We start from the raw sequence: 8,554 nt of genomic DNA, 5'->3' as shown, positions 1-8,554 counted from the left end.
TTCCACAATCCAGCCACCCTCTGGGTAAAGTAATTTGTCCTGAATTCCCTAGTGAATCCATTAGTGACAACTTATATTTATGGGCCCTAATTTTGGTCACCCCCATGTGGAAACATTTCCTCTACGTCTACCCTATCAAATCCTTTCATCTTCTTAAAGGCCTCCCTCAGGTCATTCCTCACCCGAATTTCTTAAAATATAATACGGTTAGGTTAAATTCAGCATTTATTTTTGCAAGAATAAGCTAGCAGTCTGAAATCAGACTGGTTACTAAATTAATTGGAAGTGTTAATCGGTATTAAAAGGAGTATTAAATGGTAAGGTGGTTATATCCAAATGGAAGCATATCATGTCATTATGCCACTACTTCTGCTCAGCTGAAAATAAACCAAGCTAAAATAAACTTTTGGGAGCCTTGATCTCATCCCCATGGTCCTCATCTTTACTCTCGAATTCAATAATTGCAAACTTGAACATATATGGTGTACGATTGGTTGAACTGATTGCCAAACCTGGCTGGATTACATGAAGGATTATCCGGTCTTGCTTCCCTCTGCAAATGCTGCTCATTACTCCAGGATCACAAGTCTGCCTCTCAGCCCTTCTCACATCCTTTAAGGAGCTCCTTAAAATCTATGTTTGTGACCCATCCAACTATTTCCTTCTTTGGCTCGGTGCCAATTTTAAATCTGTAACTCTTTCGAGTACAAACCTGTTTCCATCTGTTTCAGATGAAGTTACATTGTTTCATAGTTTGCCATTGTGAGATTTGAACTCTTGATAATCTTTTAAATGAAAACCAAATCAACAAAATTGGGATAAATCAGGCACAGCCCCTAATTCAGGTCAGCTGTAAAACCAAGAACAAAGTTTAAAGGAAACTTACAAACTTTAAATCAAAATGTGATTAAAGGGGTCAACAAAACACCCCAGTCCCCACGGTGCCCACTGAGCACGGAAGGCCTCGAGAGTGCCAGCAGACACCGCGTGCTCCTTCTCCAGGGACATCCGGCAGCGAACGTAGCCGCGGAAGAGGGACAAACAATCGGGCGGGACTCCCCCGTCGATCGCCCGCTGCCTGGACCTGTTAATGGCCAACTTGGCCAGGCCCAGGAGCAGGTTCACGAGGAGGTCCTCCTCCTTCCCGACCCCCTTCCGCACCGGGTGCCCATAGATCAGGAGCGTGGGGCTGAAGTGCAAACAAAACATCAATAAAAGGTTTTTCAAATAACTAAAAAGGGAGTGCAGCCTACAACACCCTATGTATACATGGTCCACGGACTCCACAAGACCGCAAAAAGGGCACGTGTCCTGAGAGTCCGTGAACCTATGCATCCTCTTATTATAAGGGACTGCTGCATGCAACACCCTCCAACCCAGGTCCCCGATAGAAAGGGGGAGGACACCTCCGTAGAGGGCCTCCCATCGGGGGCCTCCGCCGCCGGACGGCAACAAGGCACGCCAGGGCGTGTCCGGTCGACGGACAAGGGCGAGAAAATGGAAGGTGTGCAGCAGCAGTCCATACAAAAAGCTCCTCTTTGCCGTGCCAAGAGGCACAGAGGGCATGTCCCCGAGGCGGCTCATATTGCGGGGCACCAGCACCCGAGGGAGGGTTCGGGGCTTGGGGCCAATGTGGAATTCCGTCCGAACAGGGGAACGCTCAGACGGAAGACCACCGCGCACCTGGAAAATTCCTGCTTTCAGCTACACCCTGTTGGAACACGGAAGACTGTGCGATCAACACCTGTTCTGTAACCAGTCAAGCTCTCAACATCCCACACGTCACTTCAGTCATTCAGAGCCAGCAAGTTTCAGTGTAACTCTTTCAAGTACAAACATGTTTCCATCTGAAGTTACATTGTTTCATAGTTTGCCATTATGAGATTTGAACTCTTGATCTTGGGGTTACAAACCCAGTACCATAACCACTTGGCTATTTAGGCCAAGCAAAAGAAGTAGGTGTCCTTCGAGCCGGAATCGAACCAGCGACCTAAGGATGACCACGGAACAACTACAGTCCTCCGCTCTACCAGCTGAGCTATTAAGGTGCCTTGGGTCATTTTACTCAGTTAAAGACGTAATATAAAGGTAAGATGGTGTTGTTGTTAGGACAGGAATGAAGTCAATGGGAATAAAAATTGAAATAGATGGGAAATGGAATGCTGACTCTCTACCATCTGTTTTACACAATTGTCCAAAGTCAGGTTCTACCTCGGTGCCTTCAGGATGGGAATGAAAAAGCCATAAGAAAGAACATTTTTGCATTAAGCTTAGTCTCATTGAGCAGTATTCATTATTGGGTCACCTTGATTTTTGTAACCTGAATTTTCATTCACACAAGCAGCAAACTCATTCATGCGCCAAGTGTACGTATGCGTGTGCTTCTGGCTTATGCTGAAAAGGAGTGCATTTCCTTACAGTTGGTACTTTTTTTTCCTAACAGCTGCTGTGCCATCAGCAACTCACATTTCATTAGGAAGATCAAAGGGGCAGCAGTGCACAGGGCTAAATTTATAATTAAGTGACAGCATATGCATGCCTGTACTGTGCTGCAACATTTGGGATAGGTTGGGGAAACTAAAGGGATACACTGTAAATTGTGTCCTTCAATCAACTGAACTTCTGCATTATGATATGCATATAAAGTTGTTCTTGCTATTTGATGTTGCCTGCAATGTATTGAAGCAAATTGTTCCTTTGATGAAGAAAATGGAAAATGGTGTTTGGTGGTGTTTCTTCCCCAGGCTGGGAGCATTACTGAACAAGATGTAACAGGTCAATTTTAACCCTACCCACCTTGCAGTTAGGACAGAAACAAATAAGGAGGTTACTTAGACAGGTAACCTTTTCATGATTTCCCATTTCAATCTGCAAGAGTTCGAGAGGGGATGAAACGCCTGCCCAGAGCAGGCAGCAGAATGTAAGATACATGAATTTATGCAAGTTGGCATCTTATGATGTCAAAATGACTCTGACTACATTTTAAGTGGGGCATGAGCGGGGAAGGCATCAGGCCAGGGTGAAGCACGTCTTCAGCTACTCTTCAGACAAGAAGAAGCACTCTAGCGAGAGTGTAAAACAATCTTCCATGAGACCAGGAGAAACAGGGGTTTTTCTCTGAGTCCCAAAAGGAAAGTCGTTACCTCCCCTGCCCTAGACCTAGCCCCTCCCTTCTCCTCATGGTTGCATTCTTCTGTTTGTTGCAAATGTACCAATCATACACCAAGGATTGGTCAAACAATAATGTGAATTCTTCATTTGAAGATAAGGCTATTTACAGATAATGGTAACTGAGATGTAATGTAGACATGGCTGACCTGGAGGACTGCAGGTGTATTCGGTCTCAAAGTCACAGGGTTACATCAGGGTGACCAACCATCCCGGATTTTACAGTAGTTGTGGTGGCTGTCCTGTGTACCAGGATGTTTGCTGGCAGGATGGCCTTTGTCCTGTAGCTTTGATGTTTGGTTTACACATCCGAGCATGCGCACTGTGCTCTCATCCTAAGGCCCGCTCTTATGGGGTCGTTAACCCACCTCCACGTCTCACCCCCCCCCCATCCCATCCCGGTCCCCGAATATACAATCCCCCATGCCAACGCAGCAATTTAAGATACGATCCCTTAAAGGTACATCATAATACTCACATTTTATCTCCTTGGTGAGTCTTTACTTTCCTTTAGCTCTGGCTGATAGTCCCTGGCTGTCCAAATGTTCTGTCCCATGGGTATTTGGATAGATCTTTCAGAGAGCTGATACAGACATGATGGACTAAATTGTCCCCTTCTGTGCTCCAAAATTCTATGATTCTATCCATCAAACAACTGCAGTTTTCCACTTGTCTCAGGCAAGCGGATGACCAGCAGAATGTAGGCGAGGCCTATGTGTTTAAATACATTAAGCCTGAAATTTAGGCCAGGGAGTGTACTTTGCCACCCCATCGCCTCCCCTCCATGCCCTCCCCCCAATCTACCCTTCCCATCAACTGTCCAGAACACACTTGGGGTTACAATTGGCCCATATTCCAACATGCAAGAGTCCCTCAAATTATGTGGGAGCATTGCCAACTGAATAAGAAATTATGGTTAGGAGCTGATCCGAGTGTGAGATTTTTTATGCGTTCTTACTCAGCAATTCCCAGTACCAATGGGGACAGACTGAGAGGTGTGTTATAAATCAAGCACACAGGGGTACTGTACCAGACTGTATTAATGCATCACCTCGAAAGCACAGCAGAGCGTTGTGCTTATCTGGCTCATTAGGATTCTTTTCACATACACTTAAAAGATCTAAACAATGCTTATAAACGAGAATTTGATTTTCGTTGACATTTGGCTTTGAACTTGACTTCAGATGTCAAGAATTTATGTAATTGCCGCTGGCAGTTCATGGGAGTAAACATTGGGCAAAGATGAGATCGGGCTCAGCTGTCATCTGCTCTTTCCAGCATATCTCTGCCGCCCAACATACCTCTGCTGCCCCAACCCCAACCCTGACTGATTGATGCTGGTAAAGGTTTCACCCATAAATATTAGGGGAGGCTCCCAGCACCCTGGAGTCATATTTCAGCAAGGTGCACGTTCTGGTCAGATGTTGTTCAGGCATTGGGATGTTGGTCCCCAAAATTTGTGCTCATTACACTTTTTTTATACCCTTGAACTGAGTGTAACGGAATTCATTTTTTTGCCTCTTTTGTCTATGAAACACTTTGGAGCCTTCCTGAGAGAATTGATAAGGTGCTATCTAAACACAAGTCTATATTTTCATTTCCTTGTAAAGAAAGGCTATAAAGCCTACAGGGGTCAATGATGATTTTCTATCCATGATATCCTAAATGTCACCCGCACCAGATGCCAAATAACAAAGGTCAAGGATAAGTGGCTCATGAATTCCACCCTTGGGATCAGAGAACACTTGAGGAAATCAAACAGGAAAGTCTCAGTTTTCCCATGTGTTATGATACTGTTAGGGACCATTAATGTTTAAAGATGAAATCTGAACACCCAGCAATAACTAACCAAAAGAACTATGCCACAGGATTTCACATTTATAAACAAAAATAAACTTTATTGTGTATCAAAAAAAATTAAACAAAGCAAGCTTTTAACTTAACACTATAACTTATAAAGACCTATGCTATAAACTCAGTTATACTTTCCCCAAAAGTTCCTTTCTCAAACAAAATCTTGGAGGTTCATTCACATTTCCTGGGGCAAACCCAAACCATGTGCCACAGCCCTCTGGAATTTATTTTAACTCTCCTTAGTGTTCCAGCTATTCCTCAAGGTAGGATTCTGCTGGGGTCCTTCCATTAGCTTTTTGGCTACATGGCCCTCCACCTTTACTTTTCAGACCTCGTGACTGTGGATGCCTCAGCTCCTTGTTCAGATTGCCAGTCCACCCAACTGCCTCCCCACAGCTTCTCAAGCTAACTCTCTTGTTTTCTGCCATTAGGCTTTGCAAGGACCACTGTAGACTTCTTCCACAAGCTACAAGCTAAAGCAAATGTTCCAACTGCCTTTCCCTCACTGCCTTGAGATAAAGCAGTGAATGATGAAGGTAGTATTTTCTCTGCTTGAAAAGCAGACCTAAGTATCACCTCCTGTTGACTCTCTCAAATCAGTGAGATGCAATGTTCACAAAAGCAACGCTAAAATTGCCTCTGTCTGTTCCCACACTGAGCTGCCTGCTTCCGTCAGCAAACACACACAAATAAATTAAAGAACCTTCTAAACAAGGCTCCACCCCGAGTCACTATCTCAATGGAAATATGACACATATGGCCTGCTCCTCTACTTTTTAATTCCAAAGTTTCCCCTGATTCTGAGAAACCATAAGAATAATTTACATTTCTAATGGAGTTTTACACCCCTCTTTCCCAGAATTACAGCTTTTAACTTTTTAAGTCAACATAGCCCCAATCATTTAAGTGTAACAAACTCCAAGCTTGCTTGAATTGCATTTGCTTCAGGGCTGCTTATCAGCTTCTTAATCAGATGTGCACCCCCCCCCCCCCCCGCCACAATTTATTTACAGGTAAAACTTCAATTCCCAAAACCAAATGTTATATTCCAAAACAAGTGAATCACGAACTGGACATTCACAACACGTAGCATAATATATGGTCTAACTACCCTGGGAGCAAGATTGGAGTGTGTGGGATTGTTTTCCTTGGAGGAAAGGAGGCTGAGAGGAGACTTGATAGAGGTATTCAAGATCCTGAGGGATATGAACAGGGTAACTTGTTAGAAACTGTTCCCACTCAAGAGAACATCAAGAGCTAAAGTGCACAGATTCAAAATAATTGGCAAAATGAGTAAAAGTGATGTGAGGAAATTTTTTTTCAGCCAGAGGGTGGTTGGACTCTACAATGAACTCTCTGAGAGGACAGTGGAGACAGGCTTGGGTGGGGTATTCAAAATTGGAACTCAGTTGCTACGTAAAAAGGATGTGCAGGGTCATGAGGATAAGGCAGGGGAGCGGGAGTGGGTAGAATGCTCTTTCAGAGATCCAGTGCAGACACGATGGGCCGGACAACCTCCTTTTGCACTGTAAAGACTCTGTGATAGTCAGTATTTAACTCCTGCTTTCATTTTCTTTTAAGTTCATTCATGGTATGTTCATTCGCTGGCTGGGCCAGCATTTATTGCCCATCCCTAGTTGCCCTTGAGAAGGTGATGGTGAGCTGCTTTCTTGAACGTCTGCAGGTACATCCACAGCACTGTTAGGAAGGGAGTTCCAGGAGTTTGACCCAGCAACCCAGTGAAGGAACAGTGACATATTTCCAAGTGAGGATGGTGAGTGGCTTGGAGGGGAACTTCCAGGTGGTGCTGTTCCTTGTCCTTCTAGATGGTGGTGGTTGTGGGTTTGGAAGGTGCTGTTGAAGGAGCCTTGGTGAATTCCTGCAGTGCATCTTGTAGATGGTACACACTGCTGCTATTATGTGTCAGTGGCGGAGGGAGTTTGTGGATGGTGTCAATCAAGTGGGCTGCTTTGTCCTGGATGGTGTCAAGCTTCGTGAGTGTTGTGGGGGCTGCACTTATCCAGGCAAGTGGGGAGTATCCCATCACACTTCTGACTTGTGCTTTGTAGATGGTGGACAGTCTTTGAGGAGTCAGGAGGTGAGTTGCTTGTCACGGTTCCTAGCCTCTGACCTGCTCATGTAACCACAGTATTTATATCACTAGTGCAGTTCAGTTTCTGGTCAGTGGTAACCCCCAGGATGTTGATAGTGGGGGATTCAGTGATGGTAATTCCTCTGAACATCAAGGGGTGATGGCTAGATACTCCCGTGTTGGAGATGGTCATTGCCTTACATTTGTGTGGTGTGAATGTTACTTGCCACTTGTTAGCCCAAGCCTGGATATTGCCCAGATCTTGCTGCATTTGGACATGGACTGCTTCAGTATCCGAGTAGTTGCAAATGGTGCTGAACATTGTGCAAACATCAGCGAACATCCCTGTTCTAATTTTATGATGGAAGGAAGGTCATTGATGACCATAAGACATAGGAGCAGAAATTAGGCCATTCGGCCCATCGAGTCTGCGCCGCCATTCAATCATGGCTGATAAGTTTCTCAATCCTATTCTCCCGCCTTCTCCCTGTAACCTTTGATCCTCTTACCAATCAAGAACCTATCTATCTCGGTCTTAAATACACTCAATGACCTGGCTTCCACAGCCTTCTGTGGCAATGAATTCCATAGATTCACCACTCTCTGGCTAAAGAAGTTTCTCCTCATCTCTGTTCTAAAAGGTCTTCCCTTTACTCTGAGGCTGTGCCCTCAGGTCCTAGTCTCTCCTACTAATGGAAGCATCTTCCCCACGTCCAGTCTATCCAGGCCTTTCAGTATTCTGTAAGTTTCAATCAGATCCCCCCTCATCCTTCTAAACTCCATCGAGTATAGACCCAGAGTCCTCAAACGTTCCCCATATGTTAAGCCTTTCATTCCTGGGATCGTTCTTGTGAACCTCCTCTGGACCCTCTCCAGATGAACCAGCTGAAGATGGTTGAGCCGAGGACACTACCCTGAGGGACTACTGCAGTGATATCCTGGAGCTGAGATGATTGACCTACAACAACCACAATCATCTTTCTTTCTGCTAGGTATGACTCCAAACAGCGGTGAGTTTTCCCCCGATTCCCATTGACTCCAATTTTGCTGGGGCTCCTTGATGCCACACTCAGTCAAATGCTGCCTGTATGTCAAGGGCAGTCATTCTCACCTCACCTTGAGAGTTCAGCTCTTTTTTCCATGTTTGAACCAAGGCTGTAATGAAGTCAGGAACTGAGTGGCTCTGGCAGAACCCAAACTGAGAGTCAGCGAGCAGCTTATTGCTAAGCAAGTGCCAATTGATAGCACTGTTGATGACCCCTTCTGATACTTTACTGATGATGGAGAGTAGACTGATGGGGTGGTAATTGGCCGGGTTGGATTTGTCCTGCATTTTGTGTACAGGACATACCTGGGCAATTTTCCACATAGCCAGATAGATGCCAGTTTTGTAGCTGTACTGGAACAGCTCGGCTGGGGGCATGGCAAGTACTGGAGCAC

The 8,554-nt window shown here is 45.1% G+C and overlaps 1 non-coding gene across 1 annotated transcript; it reads right to left on the bottom strand.

Moving 5' to 3' along the window:
- Positions 1-1,962: 1,962 nt before the first annotated feature.
- On the bottom strand, positions 1,963-2,047 carry trnay-gua. Its single transcript is given in 2 exon segments — positions 1,963-1,998; positions 2,012-2,047. It is a non-coding gene; the product is annotated as a tRNA-Tyr (tRNA).
- Positions 2,048-8,554: the final 6,507 nt, after the last annotated feature.

This window comes from Carcharodon carcharias, chromosome 16 (genome assembly GCF_017639515.1).
Source record: "Carcharodon carcharias isolate sCarCar2 chromosome 16, sCarCar2.pri, whole genome shotgun sequence".
NCBI lineage: Eukaryota > Metazoa > Chordata > Chondrichthyes > Lamniformes > Lamnidae > Carcharodon > Carcharodon carcharias.
This window is presented reverse-complemented; position numbering and strand designations above follow the sequence as displayed.